The following is a 19,411-nucleotide window of genomic DNA, read 5'->3' as shown; positions in this document are numbered from 1 at the left end:
CTAGGTGGGACAGCAGTAAGTTTGTGGACTTGCAGTGCTAAAATCTGGGGTTTGATTCTCTGTAGTGGACACAACAGATAACCCATTGTGGATTTACTCTAAGTGAAACACATGCACATAGTCATCTGCTTTACTCCCTGGTGGCATTTGTTAAATGTAGATGACAAGTTTGTTTACAGCCTACTTATCCATGAATTATTAACTATGGTTGTTGTATTGTTGAACTACACATTTAAGTACAATGTTTAAAGGAAAGAATTTAACATCAGGAAGTATGGTATAGATGTCCAGGAAAGTGATAAATTACCAGCTCATTGTCAAAAGGTATGAATTATTTTTCAGTATGAAGGTGTATTTTGTTGAAGGAGTAGTGTGTTATTTAGAACATTATGTTTAGTCTTAACTACTTATTTAACAACGTGCAGAAAAATGATTTAGCTCATGTTTAATTAGCTGTGCTTTTAGAAACAATGGATGTTTGTGAACCATGTTTTATACATGAACAGAAATGTGTGAAATGTTAGATATATTTGTAATTTATTTTTGTCTGAGCATGTGATGGGGGCTCACTTGAGATCAGTATAGCCTTTAATATTTATCTTTGAAACTTACAGTGTGTTCATGTTAGTAAACAGATAATTGTGATTTTCACATATCAAGAAACCTTTTTAGATGCATTTTTTTTTTCTCTGGGGCAGAATAAAGGACATTGTGCTCTCTGTGTTGTTTTGTTCTGTGGCATTAATGATCTGTATTTTAATTGAAATATATTTTTTTCATTAAAATATGTAGACCTTGAACCTCAGTTTTGACTGAGTGAATGGATACTTTTTATATTTTATGACTGAATGTAAAACAATTATATTTCTAAGTAACTGATTTTGGTATTTAAAAATAAATACTAAAATTCCGAAATTGTCTTTCAGAAGCACTTGGATGCATTTCTCTACAAGGTTTGCGTAACGTATTATAATAATGACTTTGAAGTTGATAAAGGTTCATTCATTGTTAAAATAAATAACACAACAAGCAAGCATCACCAGTTTTACAACACTTACAGTACAGAAGAGTGATATCAGATTGGTCAATATGCAGCTGAATGTGATAATCCAAGTCAGCAACCTACTTTACATGAATTGTGGAAATGTTATTGATGAAAGTGTAACAAGAAGGTTTAAAAATCTGTACCTTAAGCCCTCCTCAAAGTATTCCTACAAAATGCACATCAATCAGTCATTATTAGTTTTACGAGAAGTTTCATATGAAATGCTGTAGCTATGGGTTCTTAAATTATAAACATTAAAACATATTTTATACTTTTGTTCAAAAGATGAAAATAAATTACTTCTCCATTGTACTTTGTACAAGAACTAGAAGTATGAATACTACATAATATTGTAACAACCAAATAAGATAAAGTGAAATATATCCTTCTGAAATATACACTGTAAACTTACTGAAGAAACTTATTTATTTTTATTTAACCTCTTAAAAGACACTCTATATTTTACTCTGCATTATTATGTTTCCTACTTTCTTCTAGATTATTTTAAATGCCTACTTCAATTTGTTACTAAATTGGAGGTTATATATTTAAGCCTTTGTTACTGATACCTGTACTTTTTGCCTCACATCGTCTATGCAAAATTTAAGTATATACTCGATGCTGCAGTTACTGACTTCAAGTGAGTGATAATCAGCTATGTTGAGAGATATACAACAACATGGTTTTTATTTCTTGAAGAAGGCACAAACTGATATGTTCAGTTAGTAATTATTGATAAGAAATTTTTGATCATGTTTTATTTGTATCCCTTTCCTCAAGAATTATTTATGGGGAGGGTTTATTTTCCCAGAAGTAGATTCAAAAGTAAATGAGAAGTTAAAAACTGGGGGTTTGGTAATAGTTGTACTAATCAAATTTCTTATATAAGCGTTATGATTTCTAAGATATTTTTCCATATCATTTGTAGATATAATGCATTATTATATTTCAGTTTTTGAGATATTCATTGTATTTGCTCTAGTCGTGTCACTTGAATTGCAATGGCAAATAAACTGTAGTCAAATGAGTGGGTGATATCATAGCAAAATCCTCTGTACATGCTGATGTCTTATAAAAGCTCGGTTTGCCATTTGTTTACACATATTCTTATTCACCAGATAAATCATACTATAGAATATGTACATATATCTCATTTTTCCTGAATAAGAAGTTAGCACACAGGATCACACACAAAGGTTGTGATGGTTTTTAAAGGAGTCCCAAAATTTAAGCTGTTTTGAATAGTTCACTGTTCTCCTTGTGTGACGTTAAAATTACTCTGTCAGAACAATTAATCTGTTTAGTAAAGAATTTATAATTTTCATTTTTTAAGCAGCTTTTGTGTATCTTGATAAGTGGAAATAAAGTGTATTTTGTTATCTGGGTATTTACAAGTTAAGCAGGCCATTGAAGTTTCTAATTAATTAGCTTTTTACACATCTGAAATTAATAAAGACATTATTAAGTTGACTGTATAAGTGATGTGGCATCAGGCACCACCTGGTAGTTTGGATGCTCAACTTACAATCTGAATGGTTGAGTTCACTCACTAAAAGTTTTTACATTTTTAGCTGTAAAAGCATTATAATGTGGTGGTTAATTCTCCTATTGAATTGGATTGTCCCAAGAGTTGGCAGCAGGTGGTGTTGAATAGCTGTTTTCTGTGTAGTCTATCACTTCAAATTTAGGGTGAGTGTGTGTGTGTGTATACACATACATACAAACACCTATATCTAATTCTTTTTTTTACTATAAAAATGATACACAAATAAGAAAAAAACATGGCCTATCTTTGTGTTAAAAACCAATTTTACACAATAGAAAATATATTCAGTAGTTATAATGCTTTAAATTATTGCTAAAATATATAAAAAATAATAACAATTCATAGTTATTTTTTGCAAATCTGAATTCCAAATATTTTATTGTATGACATTATGGATATGCGTGTGAATAAGGTATCTGAATGATAGTGTCAAAACATACAAAGTTTATAAGAACAGCAAATTTTCTTGTTGATAGTACAGTACAATAACAAATTCATATATGGTGTAATGTTTTATAAATAAAACATTTTGAAATAAATGTTGTTTTTTACATGTATGGTTTTAGTAGTTTACTCTTGAACAATTTGTGGTTTACAAATTTAATATGTTTCTAATTTTATCATATTTGTGTGTGTAGTTACTTTCACTTGCAGTTTATCCTGGCCAGTTGATGTAAGTTAGGTTTATTTTATGTAATGTTTATAGTGGTTTGTCCACCAAAAAACTGTTTGGTTATTTTCTGTATTTTATATTAAGAAATTTACAGTTATAGAAATTATTATTTGCTGAAGAAGGACAATAAATATTAAAATTTACCTTGTGGTAATGGAAAATTTCAAAATTCCCTTATATTTCTTCCTGTGTGTTTGTATGTATGATGTAGGTAAATAAACAAATATTTTTTCTCACACACATACAGGTACATATGTTTTGATACGTGTTAAATATGAAACAATAGCGGGTAAACAGTAAAAGCAAGTTATTTTAACATACAGCTACTTCTTGAGAATGCAAAAAAATTAATTTTATTGTTACAAAGAAATATGTTAAAGTGGAAAGATGTTACAATTATTATTTTCAAAACATATCTTTATTGTAGTTGCATTTTTGCATAAATAGATTCTATGCATTTGCATAACTTAATGTATTAATCTATTTTGAATAGCTACCCTCATTACATATGTCTTTTCTTTCAGAAACACCTAAAGTTATTCACCTTGTACAAGACTCTAAAGTTGTTCCTGAAGATGGTGAGGGAATGGTACTTGCCACATCTGCGGGTCGTCGTCGTCGCTCCTATAACTCGTATAGTAACGAAGAACGTTTTCTGATTGCTCAGTATGCAGCCAAACATGGAAACACCAATGCAGCTGTTTATTATAGCAAAGTATTGAAGAAGGAAATATCTGAAAGTGTTGCAAGAAGATTTAAAAACATTTACTTTAAGTCCAAGAAGTGATATGGACATATAAAATCAAATATGTATTAACTGTTAATGGAGTGAAAAGATTTAGGAATTAATGTGACCTGTCTTTATTAAAGAATACCATTTCAGAACTTTATACTTTCATTGTGTTTATTGTTCATTAATTTTTTTGTATGATAATCAGTGTGTTGTGTCTTTTTTTATTTTTTTGTTAGGATCATGATAATATAAATTTTTGGCAGTTTCATTGATACTAGTATAGAAAATACCAGTTCCTCAGGGTACTTATGAAATCCATATCATTACAATCAATGGTTCATTCTAATCTCCATTTAAAATTGTAAAAGTATGAGGCTTAAATGAGTGTAGTAAGAAGTAAAGAAGTCAGCTACATTCGAGAACAAGGTAGTCTTTCTTTCAGTTTATAGTACATTACATAATATGAGGATAAATTAATGCAGGTTACCTTGCCAAAACTCGGAGGTAAATTCACATAAAAAGAACCTTTGATGCATTATAATATAGAAAATTGTGATTAAATTTTTTTTTATAAATTAGGTTTATGGTTATATGAGAATTTTTACGTGTTCAGAATAGTTGTTAGATGAGATGCTGTGACAATTATAGTACATTGCATATAACCACATCATGTTGTCATAGTTCTCAAGATTAATGTATGTGAATGTATTTATTTGTCAGATTATATTTTCTGTGTTAATTACATTTGGAATAATTATGTAAAGCTATATATGTTTATTAAAAAAAATCCAATAATATATTTATATGTCAACTTTGGTGATTGATGGATGAATTATCATGTAACAATCTGTTCAATGGAATGAACATGAGAAACATCAAGAGTGCATTGCCTGTACCTCACATCATATCAATTTGTAACAACTAATGCAACTAATGGCACCACCAATCGTATGTGGACCCTTAATGTAAATTAATGTCAAACAGTTTTGTTCCTACAGTGGCTGTTTAATGTATTAACATTTATTTACATTCAACTTTGAATGTTTTTTAGAGTATACTCGTTTGTTCCTAGTTCCCAAGTTAGCATATAACATTAAAAGGTTATATTATAGACCATTGGTTCCCAAACTATTTTGGTTTGAGTCTCCCTTAATGGCAAATTAATAAAAATGCCTTAAAATATGATTTTAAAATCTACCCCTTCATTGCTTTAACATGATGATTGAAAGACAGCCCTATAGTAAAAACAATAATCTCTCCTTTTAACATAGTGTATCATTTAATTAATTCAGTGCAACTTTTATTGGTTTATTTTCAGCCCATTTTTTGGCAGCTCTTTACTCCAGAAAAAGTTTCATCTCCCCTAATTTGGGAAACTATTATTGACTATCAAACACACACTTGGAAATATACCTGCATTCATAATCTGTTTTTTCCATGTTTTAAAATGAAATTACTATTGCATGTCTCTGTGAGTTGATATTAAGATGTCAGGTATTATATTTTGATAGATGAGTATTTTTCTGTTTCAATGGCAAGTACATACATAGATATTGTGAAACATATTGGCAGAATTTATGCTACATTACATACTTCTATAATCATGTCATTCTTGTGTGTGTTGCTGAGATTTTACTCTGTGCAAATAAATTCTATACATTACAAGTTTCTTTAATTTTCGTGAAGTTACATGTAATGATAGGCTTTTGTTAACAGTTTTGGAAAGTTTATTAAAACACCATAATTCTGTATTTGAGTCTAATTTTATGTTATATGAAACTCGTATCCTTGTTCAATTTTTATAATTATGTCATCATAAAACTATGTTGTACTTGTGTATTCTTTTCAGTTATTCTAATTTAACATCAGACAGTGTTTATACTCATATGACACGATGGATGTATTAATAAAAGGCATGTGCTGAAACGTCTGAGATACATAAGAAATAATTATTTTGAAGTTGTGTTACTAACCATTTCGAGATATTTCTGTGGAAGGATTAACTCATAATTATAATGTCATGTTTCTAGTAAGCTTTTTCAACATTGGAAAAACACAAATTTCATAACCAAATAGAAATTATCAGGTACAGAAATTTAATAAATAAAAAACCACAGGTTATATTAGTTGCAAAATTTTAGAAGATGAGCATAGTTTTTGTAATTTACCAACAAAGAAATAGTCTGTTACTGTACAAACTTACTGTTGTCTTTGAGAAGCCTCAAATCAGAAGCATTATGATGTACAGTTTATCTTTTTCCATTGTAGTATAATATAAAGATTTTAACTTCACATTTCTAAGAGGTGAGAAAATAAAAATGGATTTCTGTTGAAATTTATGATTACGTACTAGTAGAATATTTCCCTAATGTATTAACTCAAACATATCTTAACACATTTCATTTATGACTCCTTTTAATTGAAACTAAGAAACATTAGATAGAAATAATGTCTTATTCTGTAGTGTAGTGAGTTCCAAATGTTTCGTGCTCATGGCACACTAGGAAAATAATATTAACTTTGTGGCACACTCGTGTGACCTCGCACTTGAAAAGAGGACATGCGAGTGTCACCATGCATACAGGAATTCCCATTTACTGTACTTTAATACCATGTGCTAGAATAATAAGGTCACATTTGCCTAAATGAACTTTATTATTTTACGTGGTCATGAAAAACCGTACTTAATGCCATACATTTACAAAATTTTGCAACACATATAGAACAGCTTCATAGCACACCATTTGAGAACCACTGCTATAGTGTTTGGGTTTAGGCAAATGTTTATTTGTGAAAGCTGTTGTAAGTGTGGATAAATTTAATGCTAAAAACTTCCTTTTTTTAAGATTTTATCAAATTTATTAGTTCTGTTTTTTGTTTTAAATATGAAACTTAGATTGCACTTTGATATTCAATTGATATTAAACACTTAAATATGTATATATATAGTTAAGAAAGCAACTGACATTGCATAGAAGATAACAAGTAACAAACACATATTTGTTCTGTTGGTTTGTAAGAAGAGATTTAACAATGCGCTTCATATGACCATCTACAATTCAAGGCATACTCGTCCTTGTATACGTATCATAAAATTAATTAGCTACACAGAAGTCATAATGTTTGAACTGGTCCTCAAATTAAACTGCTTTAAATTTATCATGTTAAGCATTTATAAAATTTATTCAAGAATAACTTCTTTATGTGGAATACCTTTAGGAGAAATAAGTTAGTTCGAAGTATAAATTGAACAGTTTATTTTTGGTGTACCTAAATATACATTCTTGTCGTGAATTACTATAAAACAATGCCTCAAATTATTTTTGTCAAATATTGAATGCCCCCGAGATTGCAATGTTCAATACTTGAAGTATTTTCTTTTGTTTTTTGTAAAATGAATTATTTCAAAATTATTGGTAATTATCTTAGAGTACCTGTTCTTTGGGTGCATGAAATAAAAGTGTGGATAGGAAACACTGCTTTTTTTTTCTTTCTTAACATAATAAAGATTAAAAGTGAAATAAAAATGCATAAGGGTACCTATACTGAAAAGAAAGACAATCTGATATTATATGTAATCCTGTATTACTTTTCCAAGTTGTGCTTATTTGGTAGTTTTTCTGAAATTGGATATGAGATCACTGTCTCTAGTTTGATGCTGATTAGTCAAGAAATGCAGAAATTTGTATGAAACAGATATATTGCAATGTTCAATACTTGAAGTATTTTCTTTTGTTTTTTGTAAAATGAATTATTTCAAAATTATTGGTAATTATCTTAGAGTACCTGTTCTTTGGGTGCATGAAATAAAAGTGTGGATAGGAAACACTGCTTTTTTTTTCTTTCTTAACATAATAAAGATTAAAAGTGAAATAAAAATGCATAAGGGTACCTATACTGAAAAGAAAGACAATCTGATATTATATGTAATCCTGTATTACTTTTCCAAGTTGTGCTTATTTGGTAGTTTTTCTGAAATTGGATATGAGATCACTGTCTCTAGTTTGATGCTGATTAGTCAAGAAATGCAGAAATTTGTATGAAACAGATATATGCTTGTTGATGTTTATTTATATAGATGGTTTTTGTGAAGTCCATTTCATTTACAAAAAGTGATAAGGAACTTGAATCAGGAAGAAACTGTTTACAGTAGAATACAGTTGTTTCTGTTTAGTTTCCATTAGAAAAAAAAAAGTTGTGGCATTAGTGTTAACGTTCATAAATCTTACTTTGACAGAATACATTTTCATAATTAAATCTGTATTGAGCATATGTACCTGAATATTGTAATAACATTTTAAACCACCATAAGAATCCTACATGTGAATTTTTGATTAGATAGAATAAAAGCCAAAGCTGAATATTTTTGGTTTTATTTCAATTTAGATTGATCAAAATAAAGGTAATATGTAAATTTTGTAATCAATACAGAAAGAGATCTCTAAATTTATCACAATATTATTGAAAGAAATTGAGTAAAATTCACTTTTTTTACTACTTCAAAGTAATTTGATATTCATAAAAAATAATTGTTTTTGTTGTGTAATTCTTTTGAAATTAAGGAATAATATGATTAACTTTATGGAATTTTGTAGATTATTGATATAATACTATTTTTTTTATTTACTCTGAAATACTTTTTTTGCTGTTTTATATTGCTTTATAATTAAGTTACACAAAGACACATTCTTTGTAAAAGTTGGATGTTTTAACATTTTTTCTGGTGATTGGGTGTTTATGTGTATATTTACTTATATATACTTGTGTGACATAGAGATGCATTTCTGTAATTTCACATTAACAGATGAATTCCGAACACATTTGCTACATATATGAGAATGCTAATAATGAAAAATATTATTATTTATTTAATTTTTACATCCAGTAGTGGAAATTGCATTCGTTAATAAAGTTTTGGTTTTGAAAACTAGATGGTATTCAAAGGATAGAGCAGAAGAACATTATACTGCTTGCACAAATTTGTTTACAAAAGCGTATAGATGTACCAGTTATTCTAAAGGGAAATATACTAGCCAGATTAAATGTTTTTTGGATTACTGAAACATGTAAAAATCAAACTAGATACAAATATATAATGTGATGCTTGTGCTTTGTGAAAGTGTATTATTTTTCTGAAAAGAATTATTATTTACATTTGTATAAAACCTTTTTGCAATGTATATTACTGTTCCATATGAATTATGAATATGTGTTTTAGTATTTTTGATATAAACATTAGCATGTACAAGGTTTACAAACAAGAATTATACTGTTCTATAAATAAATGTTTGAAAACCACAATCCATTTAATTCACTAAAACTATTTGTTTGCATCATGTAAATTGGCAGATGCAGAAGGACTACCTATAAGCCAGTCAGCTGATTTCACTTTTCCTAAAATTCGAAGGAAGGGATTCCAGTGTCATATTTGTGGCAAAATGTTCACAACACGCTGGTATCGTAACAGACATATAGCAGTGCATGGTGGGTTGCGACCAGAATATAGATGTAACATTTGCAATAAAGTGTTCCATTGGAAAGTTAATGTGATTCGCCATCAAGCAACTGTTCATAAAGCAGAGTGTTATATGAATAATTTGTAGAATGTTTTATGCATTATTTAATTCTGTGTGGAATTTTTTGTTTTTTACAGGTTTTTGTACTTGAAAATATTCTAATAAAGATATTTTATGATCAGTGCAAGAAACGGAATTTTATTGTTAAGGCTTTAAAATTATTGATGGTAAATATTAAAGCAAACTAAGATTCAATACAACTAAGTACAAAGTATCAACGACACAATTAAAGCAAACTTTTTCTTATAATTGCGTAGTGTAACATACCCATTATTTTGATGTTATTAAAGTTTAGGATAGCAGTTTAGGATACATTTCTAGCTTCTTTTGTACAAAATAGAAATATTCATGCACTATGTGGAGACCATACAATCTCATTCTGAACTTAATATGTAATAACAAAGACATTTATCCGAACTCATACATGCATTTTCATTGCTTTCAGATTCACAAGACTTCAATCACAGTCAAGCTAAAATCCATCTGACAACTTGCAGCTTTCCAGCCTCTTCAAAAAAGGGTGTTCACTGCCATATATGCAACAAATTCTTCACAACTCGCTGGTACTGTAACAGACACATAGCACTGCACTATGGTACCCGTCCAGAATATCGATGCGACATTTGTCACAGAGCATTTAGCTGGAAAACTAATTTGATTCGTCACAGGATTGCCGTTCACAAAAACCATCATTCCATTAAGTGAACTCATGGTTCTGTAGTTTAACCTTTTAACGTGTATATTTATTGAGACGTACTGTAACTACATTTTCAATAAAAGTGGTCAACAAAGTAATTGTTAGTCAAGTGTGATTTGATCTTTGAATATTTACGACACTTCCACATTTTGTGTAATATATTTTAATTGTTTAGCAAGAATATGTTGCATTAAAACTATGGTTCATATTTGTAAGAAATATCTCGTAATAGATGAACCAATAAATGTATACTTAATTTATTCTATAAAAATAAAAGTTGAACATTGCTGGGTATAAATAGCCACAAAATTCTTATTTACTAACACATTATTCATTGTAATTAACCAAAGCCATTGATTTTGTTTCAATGTTGTATTTATAACTAAGTGTATGGACAAATCAAGACATAATTTTGAAAAAGTGAAATTGGTTTGAAAATTAAACACATTTAGTGGTTCAAACTTGTTGAAGTTTTTAGAAATAAAACTGCTGTGAATTCTGATAAATAATTTGCATATTGATAAATTACATAACTTAGTATATTTTTAAAATTTTTGTTCATTTTAGAAATGAAGCAATGATAAATGTTAGTTTGAGACTTATCTATAATAATAAAAGGGTAGTGTGTGTGTAATAGCCATAGCTGCAAAAGGGAAGAACCTAGGGATATGTAACTTTTCACTCGTACAAAAGGGATTCTGAGGGTTTGTACCTGTGTATTTTTTTTTAAGTTTGACTCAAAAACTTTTGATCAATTATTGCCCTTAATCTTCATAATTCTGATTCCTGAAGGTGAATAGAAAAGTTTTTTTTTCAAAATATCACTCACTAACTGAACAGTATGTGGAAGTGTGCTGTCAAATACTGTTGTAAAAGAAGAAAATGGTAAAAAATGTGTCAAAATATGGCACCTGACTTGCCATTTCAATTCGGGCAGCTTTAGTTCTCAGTTTGATTTAGTTGTTCTGTGAGCATCAGTGTGGTACAAGGACAGTCACTCAGAGTTGTTCATCTCAACCTGCAGAGTCCATACTTTTGTTGTGACTGATTTTATGTTGGTTGATTTAGGGTCAGTAATGGCAAGAACCTTTTCATATTGGCACTATAGAGAAAACAACTTGCATTATCTATTATGAGGAGGCATTGCAGAGATAAAAAAATTTGCAAAACTGATAAATTGTGATAGGAATATATGATGTGAAATACTCAGTGCAATGATAAAGTGTTAAGAAGTGAATAAATAATTCTTTACTTGCAGCAAATATTTTTATTATACAATAAAATTGATGACATCTATAGGTTTCTTGGGAAAACAAAATCTTCAAAAAGAATTTTGGTGCATCTCTTTTCTACAATAGGTTTAAAATACACAGACATAGTCAACTTGCAAAGTATTAATGTAATATCCCTAGCAAAACCAGGTACTTTAACTGTTTTCACTTTGTGTATGATGTTTTACATTTTTATCGACTATATCAGTATTGTATAACATGATGTAAATATATGACATATTACTTATATTACATTGTTTTTGTGATATTTTGATGTTTAAATATTAAATAGATTGATTTATAAAATGAAAGATGAACAAATTTATCATTAACAAAATCATACTAAACAAAAATGATTTAGTCTAATTGATATTTAATGACTGATTATAATTGGCAACTTTCAGTAAATTCTTCACAGAAGTTTAAGGACACTAAAACTAGTGTGATAACGTATAAACATAAGTATTGCTTTTTGTTTTGTTTTTTAAACTTTGTACTGTATGTTATTTGTAGTTTGCAACTAATGTTAAGTTACACTTGGATTTTTTTTTTTTGTCTGTCTAAGTGTAGAAAAAACAGACTTTGAAAGGCAAGTATATTTCATTGGGTTTTGATGAACCCTAAGAATTATGTAAAGTGGATAAATAAAGGCAAATAAACACAGGATCATAATGAGTAATATGGAAGTACACTAATCTTCTTCTACATATTCTAAATTCACATAAATATATGGTTATGAAGACAAGTGCATAAAGCAAGATGTTAGCAAACACGAGCTTATATGCTTCAAAATCACAGAATTTCATCAGTCATTATGAAGTTCAACCATTGGTAAGGTACCTAGTACAATTTATGGATACATTGATTTAATCTTTTATGTACTAATGTCTCTAACAGTGCTCTGTATTTTATTTACTAAGGTAAATACTGATTGTTCTGGAAAGTTCAATTTATTTTGATATTATATCTCATACATCCTGAAAATTTTAAAGCAATAATGTTATAATACTGCTCTTTAATTTGTGAATTATAATTCTCAGTTGCATTCTCTACAATACTTTCTAGGATTTTCCAATGATTATCCAAGTTTCAGTTATTTTAAACTAGTTTGGTTTGCTTATAAACCAAATAACTAGGTTTTGTGGCTGAAATATGATTTCATGTGTGGATTGTGTTCTAAGATGAATATTTAAGATATGATTTGTAATATCTGGAAAAATGAACATTACTATGTATTTTTAAGTTGATATAGAGTAAATACATATACTGCTTCTTGCATAACTGTATTATTTGCATGTGAAAACAAAGAAATGTTAACATAAAAACCTTCTAGCATCACTAATTCATTTAGTTTGAAAGAAATTGTTCTATTCAGCACTACTAAAGCATTTAACAAAAATTTCCATTGTAGATATATGATTTTACTTTTATTTTAGGTACACATAGGACGCCTCCTACTTTGGTAAGAGGTCGGCCAGCTGTGAAAAGTGCCCAGTGTCACGTATGTTATGAACAGTTTACTAAGTGCTCAGATTTAAAAGAACACATGACACTGCATATCAGTGTTACACCTGAGTATAGATGTGATATCTGTAATAAAGTCTTTGCTTGGAGAACAAGTTGCGTTCACCACAGAGCATGGCATGCAAGATGAAGTTGTTCATGAGACTGTTAAAGCTATTTATCTTCTATTAATATTTAGGGTAATGAAATATCTTGTTGTGTTCACTGTGTGAATTTGTCATTTCTGAATACATATCATTTGTGATTTTGTAAGTTTGCTTTTTATAAAAAATCTAATTTCTTCCATTGTTTGAAGTAATACTCATATATCAAATACAGGTTTTATGGACTTAAATAGGACATTTTGTGAAGTGTTTGTTAGTTTATAAACATCATTTCAGTTGGATGTGGGATTTTTTGTGTTTTTTTAAACTGTTGGTTTTAATGTTGACTAAAGATTTGATTGGTAGAAATAAAGAGCTGTCTCCATAAGGCATAAAAATATCGATCTGATAAAATACAAATTATCACATATTCCAGTACTAGGTTATTGGTGTCTTCAGTAATTACTTATGAGAAAAAAAATTAGTTGAAAGGATTAGTTATCTATTTCAGACTACTATTTGGTTTGACCCATTTTAATGAAAATCTACCTTCTTTTGTAATCTTTGACTATGCTGAAATGTATATTTGAAAAGAGAAGCAATTATAATAATGTCTTAAATTCTCATAATAAGATTGTACTCTCTTAAAAATGTTCAGTTTTATTTTTCAATATTATATTTCTAATGAGGAAAATATCTTGAAATGTTTAATCATTTTTTATTTTGGCCTCTCGATTAGGCCAACTTTGGGGAATACTTCTTACAAGGTAAAGATATTTTAATATATAAAAACTGTATTTTTAATTTTTGTCATGATTGGTAGTTTATATAGTTATTTACTGATGTTTTGATTAATTGTTAATTGAACTTAGATAAATGTACAGATTATTAACCCTGACAACTATTGATATCTGTTTGTTCTAACTTTACCATAAATCTTGAGTGTTTTCATTCAGCAGAAGATAACCTGTTGTATTAAGGAACTAGATGATGGCAATATAATAGCATTCTGCAGTGAAAGAGAGTTTTAAAAAAGCATAATCATTGTCATTAAAATAATTACTATTATTATAAGTATTTTCTTTGGTTGAAAAAATTTGTAAAATTGTGAACTGTGTGTTTGTATTTATCAACTATTGTATAAATGCCTTTTTAAAAATTGTTTTCAATGTTTTCTGAAAATTTGTTTCACAGTAACTTTCTATGCAATAATATTTTATGCTAGTCAGCTCTAGTCATGCTGTTTTTAAAGTTCCTTGTTTATTCAAAATGTAGTCATTTTCCTTGTTCATCTTGCTTAACTCAAATTAAAATTTGTTTTATCTCTCATTGATTTTTCCTTCCTTCTTTTCACTTGTGGTTTTTTCTTACTGTTTCATGTTTGATATTGCATAAATGTTCAATTTTTAAGAGAAGTTTATTATTTATTTATAATTGAAACTTTTACAATGGTGATGACAGAAATTAAGAATTGGTAGTAATGTTTTGAGTTTACTCACTAGTTATGTGTATTATTTTATTGCAAGTTCCATTTGTTACAGTAAAGAAAAATATTATAAAAATAGGAACAGTCTCGGTCACTTGTGCAAACATTCTGAAGAATGTTTTCACCAGTGAATGAAACATTGTACATGTTTCAAAAATATTTTTCCTTGTTGTAAAAGTTATAAGTTCTATTAAAATAATAGAAATTAAGAATTAGAAAAATTGAAAGCCAGTTAGTTTTATTCTGGTTACTCACTGCATGTTCTGCTGTTTCATAACTGTCCTTTTATTTATTATTCTGCTGCCACTGTTTCTACCTCAATTAACCCTCTTTTATATCCCATTTTGTTTTATTCCACTTAGTTTCTCACACTACTGAGCAGAAGCAAAATTTATATGCAAAACATACTTCAATACATCACATTACAAAAAAAAAAATTCATGCACCATTTTAAACAAAAGAGACAGAAAAACTTGGCAGAGCAAAGTAATGAATAAATGCAAAATAATATTGTGGAACAAATTGCACAATGTAAAGAGAACATTGTCATATAGTATTTTTTAAAATAAACTTATAGTAGTAACTTTCTTATTTGTACAGTTTTCATTTTAATGCCCTGTACAAAGCTTATCCTACACCAAAGTTTATGCTTTAAGTAAATATTGAAAATATTAAAGTGCTTCAAAAATTAAGATGCATTAAGGTAATTATTTATATCCAAAACATTATTCAGCTTTGCATGAGATGCCTTCAGTAACATACGATCAAGTGATATTAACCAGATTTTGTTTCCTACCTAATATGGGGTAGTTATACATTGATGGGCATTTCACAGTTTTTCATGTGGAATGTTAATTTTATCATTGCTATATTACTTTTATCACTTTCATTAAACTTAAAATTCGTGTATAATGTTTTATGCATTCTACTCAAAGAAGGAATGTTCATATTTCTCTTCATACTTAAAAATGTGTTTCATATTTTAAAGATGGTTTTCTTTATTTTATCTACTGCTCAGATCTTAAATTGCTTACTATATGATTTTTGTGGTAAAAATGTTGCAGATAAGTGTGATATTAATACAAAACAAGTTTATGAATATTACTCTGTTCAGATTATATATTAAAATTTCTTAGTTTTTATGGTCTGTAATATAATGTTTCAAGTAGAAAACTCAGTTTATGTGTTAGTTAAATGCTATTGTTTTATGTGTTTCATGTTCTTTGTTGAAATCTTATCACATTTTTCTATCTTATTTTTTATTTACTGGAATTAATTAGTGATGCCATTTGCTGTGTTTTGTCATATACTTATGTTTATTCTTGTTGGCTCAGTTTCAGAACTGATATGAGTACTTTTCATGCTGTTTTAAATATAGTAGTTTGTGTATCAGTGCCTGTGACCTTTAAACTACACTTTGGGATACATAAAAACTTTCTCATATCACAAATGAGGCACTGTTCCTAACTTATATACTCCAAGTAAAGAGATAGTTATTTATCTTCATTAAATTCATTTGATCTGGATCTTAGAATACAGTAATTTCAATATGATTTTAAGCTGCAATGAATGAGATACAAAGGGTTCTTAAAGTACAGACAGGTAAAATTTCATTTGAGACTACGATTAGTTTCATCATTGACTTGTTGTTTGCATAGAATGATAGACTTTTATTACACATTAATCCCTTTTTAATGGTTTTTGATCAAAATAGTTTTAAATACTAATAGCCTTCAAGAGCATTCAATCACCAAAAGAAATTTATTTATCAAAATATGCTAAATTTATTTATTTATGAACCTATAGTGTTTACTTTTCATTAATCTGCTATTTCTATTGTTAAAAGAGTTTCATTTATGGGTTACTTTATCTACACTTGATATAAAACCTTCAACGTGCACAATACAAATAGCAATGCAGCATCATTTAAAATATTGTATGGATCTGTGGTTAGGATATTCAGTAAATATTTATCCTCTTTCACAGTAAACTAAAAGTACAACTCTTTAATTTTCTGAGCAATTTAAAAAAATGCTAAAATTGCTGTGATGTTACCTAATGGCAAAAATTTTAATCATTTTGGGACATAAGGGGTGCTAAAACTTGTCATTGTAATTAGTAGTTCTTGTCAATTTTACAGGGACAGGTCATGCAGGTCACAGTTTTGCCTAGGGATAACTTTGCATGAAATTTTGATAAATTGTAATTCTGGACTTTTGTATTTAGTACAATAAGTTTGTATATTTTAAATAAAATACCTTTAGAAGGTGTTTTTTGATTTTCAAAAGAAATGTTTAAGATTTTGCATGATTTTAATTGGGATGTGTGTGTGTTAAATCTGTTTACAATATTTATGAAGTTTATATATACTTTTTAGAGACATACACAGTGAATATTTTTTTGTTGTTAATTTTATCATTTGTTCTTCAAATATATTTATTGTAGGGTTGTTACACATAGTAACATAATAAATGCACATTATTTTAAGTTATTTCTTACATATTTTTGTTGACTTATTCTTGTTCTGAAAAAAACGTACAGGAGAGAGGCTGATACATGTTCATCAGAATTTTGTGAGGAACAATGAAAAAAAGAAAAGTGGGAGAGATGTTACCAAAATAACAGCAGTGAATAAAAGTACTGAAGACAGTGCACTTGTTGTGAAAACTGTATCAAATTTCAAGTGTATATTAATTGGAATGTCAAACAGAAAATAAGTCACACACAAATTATGTACAGTATTGTATGTAATATTTTTTCATAACTGTAGAACAGTGATGTACATTTTACACAAAAAGTATATATTTAAATGGTGTCATTTACAGGATAGAAATATAAACATTGTATGTACATGTTTCTGATTAAAGAACTTGCAAATTAACTTACTGTTCATATGGTTTTGTTATTTGAAAATTTTAAACTTGGTTACCTTCCTATAAGCTATTCTTTTGTTGGCTTTAGATTCGAGTGGAGTGGTGAAGAGTGCCAACAACAGCTCTTTGGCATCCACACATCGGTCTTGGTCTGCCAGAAAAGGGTATCAGTGTCACATTTGTTATAAGTATTTTACTACAGGTTGGTACCGTAACAGACACATGACATTGCATGGTGGAGTTCTTCCAGAATACCAGTGTGACATTTGCAACAAAATCTTTCACTGGAAAGTTAGTGCTATACGGCACCGAGCCACAGTTCACAGAACAAAAAAAAATTTGTGAAAGAGAAGGATTGGTTTGTGAAGAAAATATGTTCACACGAGGATGGTTATAGAATGTATAAAACCTGTGTGGTAAATAGTTTATATTTGGAAGATAAACTATTGTTGATTTTATGGTTAAACATCTGTATAACATGTACAAAAATGCATTATTTAATAGTTCCATGGCTTCATTTGTGTTTTTATGTAAACCATGCTTGTAGGTTACTCTTGCAATTATTAGAGAAACAAAAAAGTTTTAATAATTTGAGAATAAGAAATGTTTTATGTAATGTTTTAAGTTGTCTAGGTGGAGCTATTGCTTGTTGTGTAAAATGTTTTTGGCAAATAAACTACACAGAAATTGTTCAAATTTGTGACTAGTGTGGTTTTGCAAATGTTTTCTTTTCTTCAAAAATGATACAATAATCATAATAAGAATATAATAATTTTTTAATCACTTGGTAATAATAAACCTCATATGAATTGACACTTGTATTTAAGTTTAAAAATTATTTATAAATCACATAACATACAATCTAATATCTGGTGTAAATCATTGCTTGAATTATAATGATTCTAGTCAGTTTTAAAACATTTGTTTCTAAAAATGAACAAGAATTAATGATACTTGAATGGTGGATACTAATGGAAGTGTACAATAGGTAGTCTTTATATCTGTTTCTTGATGTAAACTTGAGAATGGCAATGAACAAGAGACCATCAGTTTTGCAGCAAACATTTATGTTTAGCTTTATTAATAACCAAATCACAGTAGAACAAATATGATATGTTTATATGCTTGGTGTACACACATTATACATGAAAGATCATTTTATGGTTGAATGTTCAGAGTAAGAGACTTTGAGAACCAACTAATAATAATGATCAAGCTGTTTGTACTCTCTTAACCTTTAGTTTTATTTATGTAAAAAAATCAACAGAATATATTTTGTAACAGTAAATGCCATGAAAGAGACAAAATTCTTTTCTGATCTTCTCTTTAAAACAATCACTTGTTTTTATTGCACTTTTTGTAATATTTGTACTGTGATTCTGAAATACTACTGAATATGTTGGCATCTGTTGAGTTGTGGAGATGGTAAGTTTATTGTTATGGCTAATTGAAGTTTTTGTGTGTTTATTTTGTTATTATGCACAAAGTTACACAAAGGGTTATCTATGTTCTGCTTACTAATGGTATTGAAACCTGGTTTCTAGCAGTATACATCTGCAGACATACTGCTGTGCCACTGGGATGGACTTTTGTTTGTTTTTATTCTATGAAACTGATTAAAAAATTAAAAGGTGACACTAGAGACAACCATTACTTAGTGAAAATGACATTTACTCCCTGTGAAAATAAAGGATCCACCACTATAATTACTTGCATGTAGTTTTGATGAATGGATGAATGTGAAAAGTAAGGTAAAGTTCATGTAATGGTGATTCATTATAGAGATCTGTATGTATAGCCTTGTGGTAAGGGTGACCAACTCACAGTCAGAAGGCTGTGGGTTCAAATCCTTGTCACACCAAATGATTTCCTAAGAGTTGATTTTATTATGTATAAGAGAATAT

General features: G+C 28.7%; 1 protein-coding gene and 1 long non-coding RNA gene across 15 annotated transcripts in view; both read left to right on the top strand.

Moving 5' to 3' along the window:
• LOC143222091 (uncharacterized) overlaps positions 1–19,411 on the top strand; it is a 101,534-nt gene that overhangs the window by 27,342 nt on the left and 54,781 nt on the right. For 2 of the 14 annotated variants that reach the window (XR_013012006.1, XR_013012003.1), the window contains 2 exons: positions 66–324; positions 3,789–9,343. The exons of 8 other annotated variants lie outside the window; for them this stretch is intronic. The gene's annotated coding sequence lies outside the window, so the exon portion shown is untranslated. Of the gene's footprint in view, positions 1–4; positions 325–2,616; positions 2,735–3,788; positions 9,344–19,411 lie in introns of those variants that run through there. 4 more of the 14 variants (XR_013012004.1, XR_013012001.1, XR_013012002.1 and 1 more) reach the window with 3 other exon arrangements.
• Positions 11,892–18,203, top strand: LOC143222092 (uncharacterized). Its single transcript, XR_013012016.1, has 2 exons — positions 11,892–16,236; positions 17,596–18,203. It is a non-coding gene; the product is annotated as an uncharacterized LOC143222092 (long non-coding RNA).

The sequence above is a fragment of the Tachypleus tridentatus genome, chromosome 8 (genome assembly GCF_004210375.1).
Source record: "Tachypleus tridentatus isolate NWPU-2018 chromosome 8, ASM421037v1, whole genome shotgun sequence".
Lineage (NCBI taxonomy): Eukaryota > Metazoa > Arthropoda > Merostomata > Xiphosura > Limulidae > Tachypleus > Tachypleus tridentatus.
This window is presented reverse-complemented; position numbering and strand designations above follow the sequence as displayed.